The sequence below is a fragment of the Pezoporus flaviventris genome, unplaced genomic scaffold, assembly GCF_033815535.1.
Source record: "Pezoporus flaviventris isolate CSIRO_AGI_PZ_B2104156 unplaced genomic scaffold, CSIRO_AGI_Pfla_v1 ptg000036l, whole genome shotgun sequence".
Lineage (NCBI taxonomy): Eukaryota > Metazoa > Chordata > Aves > Psittaciformes > Psittacidae > Pezoporus > Pezoporus flaviventris.
The window spans coordinates 27,042,942-27,054,956 of record NW_026892584.1 but is presented as its reverse complement, the minus strand read 5'-3'; the positions used below and the strand labels follow the sequence as shown (position 1 = coordinate 27,054,956).

At 39.2% G+C, this 12,015-nt stretch overlaps 1 long non-coding RNA gene across 2 annotated transcripts in view; it reads left to right on the top strand.

Moving 5' to 3' along the window:
* The first annotated feature begins 862 nt into the window (after positions 1-862).
* The window catches only part of LOC133274444 (uncharacterized), a 90,278-nt gene continuing 79,125 nt past the window's right edge, over positions 863-12,015 (top strand). For both annotated transcript variants that reach the window (XR_009745148.1, XR_009745147.1), the window contains exon 1: positions 863-2,079. This is a non-coding gene — a long non-coding RNA (uncharacterized LOC133274444). The remainder of the gene's footprint in view (positions 2,080-12,015) is intronic.

Genomic DNA, 12,015 nt, shown 5'->3' with positions numbered 1-12,015 from the left:
AGGTAGCTGAAAGGCTATTTTTACTCTATTTAAAAACTACAGTCTGATTTAAAGATTCTTTTATTGTTGTATCTGCCTCTTTCTGTTTCTGAATAACACCATTAGTGCCAGGCCTCCAGCTGGACTTTGTGCCATTGATCACAACCCTTTGAGCCTGACAGTTCAGCAAGTATTCAGTGCACCTCACAGTCCATTTATCTAGCCCATGCTTCATCAGATTCTGAGGCATTTTGAAGACTTGGTAAACACATGCCAATAGGAAAGCAAATCCTTGTTCTTGTAAGATCTATAATGTGTGTATTGTATATTATAGATCTTACAAAGTGTTTCTGCTGAATTAGTTTGATTTTCAGTTTGCAGAGGAATTCACAACTCCTGCTTTGCTATTTCTGCATGGATGAGGGCAGTGTCAGGTTTATTTTCTTATGAAGAGGAAAGTGATCCCTATTCCTTGCATAGCTGATTCAGTGAGTATTAATTCTACTGTTATATAAATTATTTGTACTTTGGGTAGCTAGGCCATCTCTAGAAATGTGTATAAACAATATTAATAGATCAATTTTGTGAGGATTTTGTCTCTACCTGTGAAAAACTTTTGTTTTGAACAGTTGCCCTTTTTGCCAGGATGGATTATGAGTGTATTCATGTGAGTGAACTCATATTACTGTATCACCCTGGTACAGTAGGGGCAGAGAGTTTTGCACATGCTCTTTCTGCAGAATAAATAGCACAAACTGAATTAGTTCAAGGTCCTGAACCTTTCTGAAGGTTCTTGCTTGGTGTCCTATCAATAGCACAAACTGAATTAGTTCAAGGTCCTGAAACTTTCTGAAGGTTCTCTCTTGGTGTCCTAATCTCTGTCTGGCGGAATTAAGAGCTGTTTCTGTGACCAGTATAACTAAGCAACAGTTAGATCTCAAAGAACCAGCTCATCCAGAATGTGTGTGGACTGTCCACACAGTTTGATGTTTTCCAAATGAATTTTTTATCATTTGCCCTGGTCCAGTCGATGAGATCATGCAGGTTGTCTCCAAAAGCCCTCACTGCTGCTTCTTAAGAGATTCTGAGGATTAAGTACACTGAATTGAGGTTTTCCATCTCCTTATCAGGGCTAGACGTGTGAAGTGTCTGGGCTTGAATTGACGCCTCAGGTCCACTTAACCCTTCTTTGTAGTTAGCAAAGTATTTGCCTGCCTTTGAGTGGTGCCCAACAAAACCAGGACCAGAAAGAACACCTTTCTGCCTGTTGTAACGTGCATTTCTTTGTCTCCAGGCTCTCCTCGCCCCCTTTTACATACTAATCTTAATCCTGAAGTTTTTGTCCTTTATGAACTTCATTATAAAACTACTTTATTCTTGAAATTATTTGTATTACAGTTGTGATTGTTTTAATTATGGAAAGCAGTGGACTAAGAGAAAATTGTGAGATTATAAGTGGTGGCCTAAAGCCAGAGAAGGAACTTTTCATTGGGAAGATTTGTACTGAAGGTTTCTATCACTTGTGACCAAGAATTGGTTTAGGAAAAAGTTAGGGTGAGTGGAATACTGAAGAAAATAAGGGAATTTGGGAAGGATTAGTAGTTTTCTTGTCAAAAGGGAGCTGAGAAATATGCAGCCTTAACTTTCTAGTCCTCCATATCAAGAAAAGAAAAATTTACTAATTTTTTCCAGGGAAAATATAAGCAGGACTATCCTGATTCTGCCCCCAAAATCAAACAACTTATCTTTATGTTTCAGTTTTTTCTCTGCAGTATGAGGATAGAGATATTGAGCAGTTTTTGTGAGGTGGTTTGAGAGCTGTAACTGTAAGTGCAAGCTAACACAGCAGTGCTTTCCTTTGATGCTGAATGCTGAGAGCATGATGCAGGACTAAGAAGTTGCTGGATAAATAATAGCATATGATGGTCACAGATAATGACATTTGTGATTTTATGCAATGTGATGTGATTTGTTTTCTTCTATGTTTTTTTTCCCATGGGGGAAAGCAGGCAACTGTTTTTTCCAGTGCTGAGATGTAATCTACAAAGCTGATTCTGACGAAAAATTAGCCCATGATCTCTTGATGAATGATCAAAACAGGTAACAAAATTCAGGTTATTTTCAAAGTTGTTTCTGTGGAATGATTTAAAAATGCCGGATTTTGAACTTGTTTTTAATCTCTTATTTAAATAATGAACTAAATAAAACCCCAATTGATTGACTTTACCTTTGTTTTCCTTTTATTATTAGTTGTTTTCCTAAAACAACAACAACAAAACAAAAAAACAAAGCAGACAAAACAACAGCAAACAAATCCACTGTAAACAATTCAATTTTTAGCTTTTACTCTGATATTCACAGGTCTGTTAGTACCTCTTGTCTCCTTGAGCTACTGCATGTAACAGTACAGTTCACATGGTATCATCTAATAGCTCTGCTTTTTCCTGGAAGTGTCAGATGTCCTGTGTGTTGGAAAAGCCCTTCCATGTGCGTGGATTCTGTAGGTATTTATGGATGTGGAGGTAGAAGTAGACACCAGAGACAGCAAGTCAAAGGGTAAAAGTATGTGCTGAGAGGTCATGTCTGAAAGTCTCCCAAAACCCGATAAACTCCAGAGATTAGTAATCCACAAGCATGGATAAATTAGCATGTGAGTCAGCCAAATCTGTTGAAAACCACCAGCAAACATCAGGATCCACAGTGGGATGTGTGACTCACACCACATCTGAGACGGCGTTGGCTGCTATCTGCAGACAGGAATTAGAGGTGTATATATGTACACACCAGTTGAAACAAGGGATGGCTTGAAGCACTTTCTGAATGTTTGCCTGGAAGACCTTGTTGTATCAATGCAATCTTCTGCTTCTGATGAAATGGCTGGGGTTGGCCTCTCAGCTGTTGCTCTAATCTGGTAACAACAACTTGGTGTGTTGGTGTGCACGTGACTGAGCTGCGTGAAGTAGATGTGTGTAGTAGTACACACTGTGTAGTTCTCTGCTATTAAAGTTAACAGCTTGATTTTATAATTCATAACAGATTTATTAACAAAAAAGTGTTGTAAATAGGAGTTGTGATCTCTGACTTCTTCCAGCTTGAAGCTCTGGCAGGGAAAGGAAAACTTTCAACATGTGCACTGAATAATCCAGAAACACAGATAAATCTGTGTAAGTTCCTCAACAATTCCTGGCAGGTAATGAGGCCAGACGCAGCCTGGAGGACTGGTCAGGGAACTTCAGCTGGCACAGACAGGGTCTGTATGTCATGGGTGAGGCCTGCCTGTACTTCATATATATTCATAAAATTAATTGTATACGCTTATTTATACTAGTCAGGTTACTTTCATGGGTGATACATTTCTTAGGTGCTCTGTGTATGTGTGGTTGGATTTGGCAATCTGAATTTTGGATAAAAAATACGTTAAAAATCTACGATAAAGTATTAATTTTTTCTTAAAATCTTAGTTTTATATTTTATTTATATATATTTATATATTTATATATTTATATGTTTATATTTATTATTATACCTGAAATATATTTGGCACAGGGTTTGCATATTCAAACTTTAAATAATTTATTAAAATACAGGCATTTTATTACTATTTAAAAATTTGATTATTGGATACCTAAATTGTGAGGACAAGAAGCAAGAATGATGTATTGGAAGACAGAAAGTTTTATATGAAAGGAAAGATACCATGAAGTGAAAATAGTGTTGGAATATGTATGAGAATAGACTGGAAGACATGGGCCTAAGCTGGCCACATTTGGGCAGTGGTAGATACTGTTCTCTTTTTCTCTGACTCTTACAGAGAAAACAGGAATTTTTTTTTCTGGAAACATGGAAACAGGAATATTAGACTGGAAACAGGAATATTAGATGCCTTCTTTCTCAGTTCCCAGGTGAGTTTCAACTGTCATTGTGTTAATGCATATGAAGAAAATAATCTCTCTTCACTTTCTGGCTAGCAATAGCAGGAGTAATTAAGGCATGAGGTTTTGTACAACAAATGCTAAAAATACTGGGTCAATGAAAATAGAAGGTTTTGTTCTTTTGTGAAGACTGGCAATATGCTTGTCATGAATAATGGTGTTTTACAGAAATGAAGGATTATTATGTAAATTTGTATTTGTCAGAGCTGCAAAATGGAGACTAAGTACCAACTATGCTGGCAGTGTTATACAGACCTTTGATTATAAAAGAAAGAATTCTGTAGAGCACACCAGTGCACAAGAGACAGGCTGGTTGGAGGAAAAGCTCAAGACTTTTATTAGCTGTAAAGGCAGTTTATTCAAAGAGGTGTTCAGCCTGCTGGGAATATCTATTTCACCCTAGGCATGCTTTTACTGTGTGCTTCACATAGGGCATAGTTTTAGCGGTCCCCTGAAAATTTTAAATCTGCATGAAACATGGCACAAGCTTGCAATGACAATAGGATGGCTTTTGGGAGATCATAGAGCAGCTTTTAATATTCAAGTGCTGTGACTGTGTATTCATCAAAAGAAAAAAATCTGTGGTGAAATCATTAGCCCTAACTTTTAATGGAAAAAGTAAAACCTGTTAGTTCTCGAGATCTTTACAGAAAGATTTGCATTGACTTTGAGGCAAGGATTTTGCTCAGTAATAAAACTAGTAACTAATTCAGGCTTTACTTTTGCTCAAAGGTGATCTAGCAAAGTAGAACACATCTCTCTACAATTCTCAGTATGATGCTTATAAAAAGCCATTTATGGGTTACCCTAAAATTTCAGGGAAACCAAAAAAGATCTGTTTTGTTTGCTAAAGATTTAATTTTCCTTTTACCATTACCAGCATAAATGTAAACACCTTTTGATTAGTGAATAAAGGAAAAGCTGATTTTCTTATTAGCTGTTTCTCTCTTCTTCAGTTCACCCTTTCGTGGATTAATCTAACACTAGAACCCAAAGCATCAAATGTGATATTAACTGGGGGAGGATGCTGTTTTCCTCATATTGCTCATTTATTGTAAACGTCAATGAAAAAGCCCTTATAGAATCCAGCTCTCAAGAAAAAGCCTTTCATTGACAAAAAGTCTAAGTTATTTCAGGATCTTCCCCCTGACTGATCAAGCCACTGCAGGAAATTGAGCAGGGATAAAACTCCTCACAGTGAGGAAGTACTTCCCTTGCTGTGTTCACCAGCTCAAAGACATTTAATGTGCGGCAGAACAGTGAGAAAGATAATGGTGTCTAAGAAAATCAAGTTAACTTCGTAAAGGGGCTCTAGGACAATCACGGGTTGCGTTGCCTTCTGTGATTGCTGCAGCTGACCTTCTCCTGGCCCTTACCTTATGCACTTCCTCCTTGAATAAAAAAATATCAGCTGCATACATATTCAAGAGAAAGGGTTAAATGTTTGTGCTACATTGTTTTTATTACCTAATATAAAATCTTCATAATCTACTTGAGACATAAGGGTCTAATATACTGTACTCATTAGAAGCAGAAAAAACCATATTTTTTCAACATTTGTTTCTGAATTCAAGTTCCTTGTCTTCCATGCTTGCAGGTTGAGTGTGCTAGTCCAAGAAATACGTGATGAGCACAAGGGAGGAAGAAGAGAACCGTTGACACCAAAATCACTGATTTGTTCCCTTCTCTTTGTTCCAGACCAAGCTTCATATCTAGAGAAATAATTTCTCTTCTGTCTTCCTTTGCAAATCAGATTCATACACGAAGCATTCTTTACTGATGCTCTTATCCTATCAGCTTCTCATCTGTAAGTTTGTGGTCCCCAAGACAGATGAGGATCTCGGTGCTGTGCATGTTGTTATGAATCAAAAGAACTTAAGGTCTGTAGGGGGTTAACCTGCTTTTACTAAAGGGAGGTGTTGTGGCAAATGTATGTTGGGTTTTTCCCATGTATTTCCCACATGATTGTGCTTTGATACTGGATACAAGCCCATGAAGAGCTAGGAAGGGTGGGAATTTGGTGACTTGATGATTTTTAATTTCTTCTGCTGTTGTGTGGGTCTGCAAAAAGAGAAAATCTCAGCAGAGCATGCTGGTCAGTAGCAAGGTGAAGTTTGGATAGGGTGAGGGGGCCCTTCCAAGTCTTGTGCTACCTGCTTGTCTGAGTTAAATGACACCTAACCTTGGTCAGGCCTGGAAGGACACTTTTTGTTCAAAAAAAGAAAAAAATGTACACGGTGATAAGACCATTTCCTTTCTCACAGCGTCTCCTTTAATGTCAGGCCTGAAATATGAAGTCATTAGGGGATATTAAAACAGTGCTGACAAACTAATTAACAAAAGACATTACGCCGGATGGGCTCAATTTATCCTTTTTAATGGTTCTTATAAATGGGTGCCGCCAATTAAAATTAATAAAGATTTACCAGCGATTGCCCAGCATACACTGTTAAGAAGCTTCACTGAAGGTCGCCTTAAAGTCAGCCTTGTCAAAGCTGCAAGTTCAGCTCCCAGTACTAAGCCATGCTGAGTTACTTTCGGTTATGTTTTCCCAGGCAGTTTCTCTTTCTTTACATTTGGCTGAAGTTTATATGTTTCTGTCTCTGCCTCTCTAAAACCTCATCCATCTGTTGGCTCTATTAAAAAATATCCCCCCGTGCACTATTAGATTTGTCACAGTTTTACAAAGAAGAATCTCAACAGACAGTATAATGAGAACTTTGTTCTTTCCAAAAAATCTGTCTGTTATGAAGAAATTCTTGACATATAGCTTTCTTTTTAAATGCCCCTTTATTTTATTGCTGTCGAATTAAAGTACAACAGTGTCCCTGCTTAGGGGCAGAGTACAGATGATCAAGAGTGCCCTGTGTGGCTGAAGCTTTGTTCAGCCTGAACCAGACTGAATTCTGCCAGGCCATGCTCTTATGGCTGCTGCGTTCCACCATGTTTGTTGCTCATGTTATGTGAACAAGTAAGTTTAGAGAGAGAGAGCCTTCATGTTGAAAGAATTTCATCCAGCTATGTGGGAAATTAAAACTCTAGCCTTTGATTGGACATTAAAAATATGAATTAGAATTACATCAAGGAAGAAGCCTGTTAATACTGCAGTGGTTAAGAATTGATGACAAATAGTAACTTCTTTGCAATTGGTGCACTAACATGAAAACAGCTTCATAGGCTAACTGTGCAGCCACTAGCCTTAGGTCATCTCTGAGGTTCTGCCCTCCATTTCCATTTTGTAAGGCTGTGGGACTTGTAAAGTGGCTGAATGCTATTATTTTCTCTTAGTTTCCTTGAAACAAATGCTGTCAGAAAGACTGCTGTTAAGTGGCTAGATGATGCAGCTGTAGCTTGTGCTGGGCTGTGTTGGCAGGTCTGTGCTGATTTCTCTCATGGGAATGTATTGACTGTAAGGGGCTGGAAACAGATTCTTTGGGAGGAGGTGGTAAATGTCCCCTTAAGAATGGAATGATTTGGCACAGTCTTTTGGTGTTGCTGCTGCTGTTTAAGGATTCCCCAGAAAGCAGCACTAAGGGACACCTACTATTGTCTTTTCATGCACATTCAGAACTAGCTCTCCAGTGTGAGATGGCAAGAACATGCTCACACTTTTGGAGAGTAGCAAACAGCTCCAGATTCATTAATCTTCAGTGCCTGGTAAATATGACTGCTGTATGCTGGAAAGGGGACACATGGTACCCTCTGTTCTGTTCTGTCATTTCTTTGTAAAAATACTGATGAAGTACAGTAAATTAACTGTTCAAAAAAGGAAAGAGATCCATGAGAGCAATGGTGAAGGCAGTGTTATGTGAGCTAGAGAAACAGCTCAACTGATTTTGTGGGGAACCACCTCTGATTGCCCACAACTGGGGCAAAGTGACCCTGCTGGGTCAGCTGATGAAACTCCAGGGAAATGAAAAGGATTAAATATGTAAGAACTTCAAGAGAGCTGAAACTTCATGTTGTCGTATAGCTGTAACTACTTCATTGGAGGTAGCTTCTTACTTTCTTTAATGTTGCCACCTCACTCCCCCACTTTTGAGTATACTAAGCACTTAGAGGAGATCTATGTAGTATATTCCAGAGGTGAACATGTTCTCCTTGTGAAGCTTAAAGGACAAGGTGAAAGCGAAAAGATTTTCAGATTTTCCAAAGGGGAAGAGAGGGAGGAGGTAGGAAGGAAAGAAAGAAGGAGAAACAAAAGGAATACATTGTAGGGAAGAATTGGAGAGAAAGCTAAACCAAAACGTTGTTACTGAGTAGAGGCTTTCAAATTGCTCTCAATCCCTGGTGGAATTTTAGTAACTCCTCTAGGTGAACTTTTTTTTTTTCCCTTCCCTCATTTACATGCAGTGTTCTTTGGCAGAAAGATACTTTATTTTTTCTGGTTAGAAGTATGACTTTGGATCTTGGAAGCAAGTTCTCTGCTCTATTGAAATATGTCAACTGCAAGATTATAGGTTTAGGAATGTGAATCTACCCAGGCGTTTTCCAGGAATGACTTGTGTGTTCATCCCGGCTCAATTTCCATATTTGTTATACTTGCTGTGTGAAAAGACATGAGACGTAAGTTTGGAGCACAGGCGAGATACAGTGGTATGGCAGCTGATGGAATCTGTGAAGTTGCGTATTCTGAGTAGAGAAAGACTAAATCTGTTACAGAGCCCTCAGAACTCCTCTTGAGTTGTCTGAATGCCTAAGAGCCCCTGTAACAGCAACATCTATGAGACCAGTTGCCCAAGGTAAATTCTCTGTTGGCTTGCCTGATAAGCTGATATTTAAGTTGATGACAAGAAGGTATTTTCACACCACTTCAGCACTGATTTTAGTAGTGTGCTGAGTCTGTTCTCTTCCCATTCCTCTTGGTTAAAGTCTTATTTTCTGTAGTGTTGAAAATATCCTTGGAATAAGTCTTTTGTTGAATCCAGTTCCTACTGTGTGTCATAGTACACTTAATGTCACAGGACTATAAATTGTTTACTGTCCCACAGGAAAATTTTGGCACAGCTATTAATGGCCGAGATCACAATCTTTGTAAATCTCCTTAAATGTCTTCTGCACCACCCTGTTGGATGGTAGAAAACCTTTATGCCTGTCATAGCTTTGTACTGTTTAAGGGTATTGTCCCCACATTTTTCAAGTACTGCTGCCAGTTGCCCCTCTTAATAGAAGATATTGGTAAATCTGTTTGGTACACCACTGAAGTTTGTCTGTGTAAGTTTGGGTATGAGTTCTGATCCTCCCATATGCCAATCAGACTTATGCACGATATGGTAAAGGAGTGTATCGGGGTGTATGTGTTGCAACCTGATTGCAGGCTACTAAGCTTTGCAGTTTCCTCAAACATTGCAGAGCTTTTGCCTGCACTCCTGATGTACAGTGCATTAATCGTGCCCTCCCTAATTTCTACTTCAAGATAAATCTCTTGCACTCCCATTATTTGGCTAATTGTCGTGGATTATGTGGCAGTCAGGTGCTCTTTGGCAGGGAAAGATTAATGGAGGACATTTCCTTTGTTTTGATTTCATTTGCTAATTGCTGTGTGGAGAGCTGGTTATGTTAATTCATCCTCTCTCCCTGTTAGATAGCAGGGTTTTGTTTAGCATGTGCTGGGGAAGAAGTAGGTTGTCAGGAGCCCTGAATGTTTCTTTGTCTTGCTCTGTAGATTCAGGGAGGGGGAAGAGGTCTTCAGGCAGTAGGCTGGTTTTGCCACTGGGTAGATGAAGTGCTTGTATGATTATGTGCTTTTCTATGTTTCCATGCACAGGAAGTACTAATTATAGGTGCACAAAATGAGTAATTTTCTGCGTTTTTGCTGGAGGCTGACTCATCTAGATGTTGGTCTCTTTGTATGTCTGTCAGACCTGTGGTAGAAAGTCAGAACTGTACTGAAAAACCTGCACCTTTTAACTGAGCATGTACATCACCACTCTGGCCACTGGACAAGGTGCAGGGTCAGAGCTTGTGAGCAGCTAAGGATCCGTGCTTCTCCGTCTCTGAACTGAATGGGTATTGAGTGCTGTTATTAGCTGTGTTTTTATTAGCTGATTTTAAAACCAACTGTGACCAAGTGTGCAGTTCTCTCAACTTCAGGTAGATGCTGAAGTCTGAGGGAACTTGCCAGGTAATTGAGCCATTCACACTTGTTAGCCAGAAAGGAACCCAAGCCAGTCACTGGTGACTGAAAATTGCTGCCATCTGTTGCTTGTTCTCTGACTTTTGCAAATTGTCTTGGATGTCAGTCTTTCCTGCTGAGACAGATGTTCCCATAGCACATATGTAGTCAGGGATTTGCAATAATTGCCTCTTTCCATTGACAGGTTCATCCAAAGCCACAAAAAAATCCACCTACACCATAGCATAGATGCCTCAGAACAGAGATTTTTATTGAAGTAATACCTGAAAGGCATAGTTGAGAGGAATCTGCCCAGTGTCTTCTATAACTTAATTGTTCTGTGAATAAATGAGACACCTCAGTCTCCAGAGTTGTCAGCTTGACAGTTTTTACTAGAACAAAATCCTTTTGGTTCAGTGGCTACAGCTATTAATACAGGGTCCAGACATAAACTCTTTATTATGGAAGACTGCCAGTCTTTCTACCAAGAAGGCTGTCAGCCGGTCCTTTTAGTCTGGGGAAGATGAGCAATCTGACCATCTTTAGGTCTGGTTGTTTCAAAGAACTTTAAATTGAGAACCAGAAAATCAACCCTGGATAGTGATAGAAATAATTGTGCTGAGATGTTTATGTTTCTGATAGTTTGCAGCAAAATAAAGGGGCGGGGTTTAGTTGTCTTTGGATTTATTAGCTCTAATTATTATTTACTTTTTAAATTCCTATTGAAGGCTTTCTCTTTTCACTTTATGAGAATATAGACAGGACCTCACTTTCCTGCTCTATACTAGTCATTATTTTTCTATTACCATGAGAGTATCTTGTCTCTTTGGTAAACTCCTCAGAAGGAAACAATTTGGGCCCTCTCACATTTTTTTTACTCTGTTGTTACTGCTGTTGTTTCAAGATAGGCTCCTCACACTAAGGTACCATCTATTTGTGCTCTGCATGCATATTTACATTTTTCTTTTTTGCATCCTTTTTCTTTTCCTTCCCACTGCTGTGAGCTTAGTGGTAAGATGTGCCTACAGCAGATCATCTTGGCTGACCAGTAAAATTATACCTCCTATAATGCCCATACTTGAAGCTAAATAACCATGTAATGTCCTATATGATTTTGGGCATCACTGGATTATAAACTAGGACTCTTCAAGCATTTCCTTAATCTTCTTTAGGAAAACCAGAATTTAGTGTTCAGAGTGCATGCTATATGCAAGCTGTCAAAGTTGCTTTGTGTAGCTCTCCAAACTCTATTTCATGTCTCCCAGAAGGATGCAGATTTTCAGGAGGCTGCCAGGAGGTTTTAAGATGCTGCCCTGTTCCAGGTCTCCCAGAAAATGGCTGGGCAGGCTCAGCTCGACTTTGTTATAAGTGGTTCCATGTGGAGCACTTGAACTCCTCTCATGTCAGGTTGACAAACTTCATCCTTGAGCAGGACTCTTGGTGTGAGGTCATTGCCTGGCATATGGAAAGTGGTCTTCACAAATCTCTTCATAGCTGCTGAGAGCTTTAGAAGTTACTGCTCATGGTCTAGCAGGCAAAATTGCTCTATTTTGCCGTATGTGTCACTGTTAGAATGTCTCTCTAATTGTAGATGAGGGTGGTGGAAACACAAAACGTTACAGGATGTTTCATGTTGGAAATTGAGATAGGTTGTGACTGAGTATGTTTTACAGTAAGTGTCTGAAAGAAGGCCCACTGTGAACCAAGTCATGTGGAAATTATTCCAAAACTTAATGTATTTTGCAATTCATAGTACTTATTATCAATGTCTCTCAAAGCACTTTCAGGAAAGGTTAATGTTGTGAGAAGTCTTTAACACAGAGGCTATTGTTTTGCATGGAATAAGCTCACAAAACCAGGGTAGGATGCTGAATTGGGCAAGGTGACTGGGAAATCCAGAGAAAAAAGTTGCTTAGGAAAAGGATGAGGCTCAGATCCTCAGATGATTAAACAGCCTATAAATGCATGGGGTATTCATTGCTCCAAGTA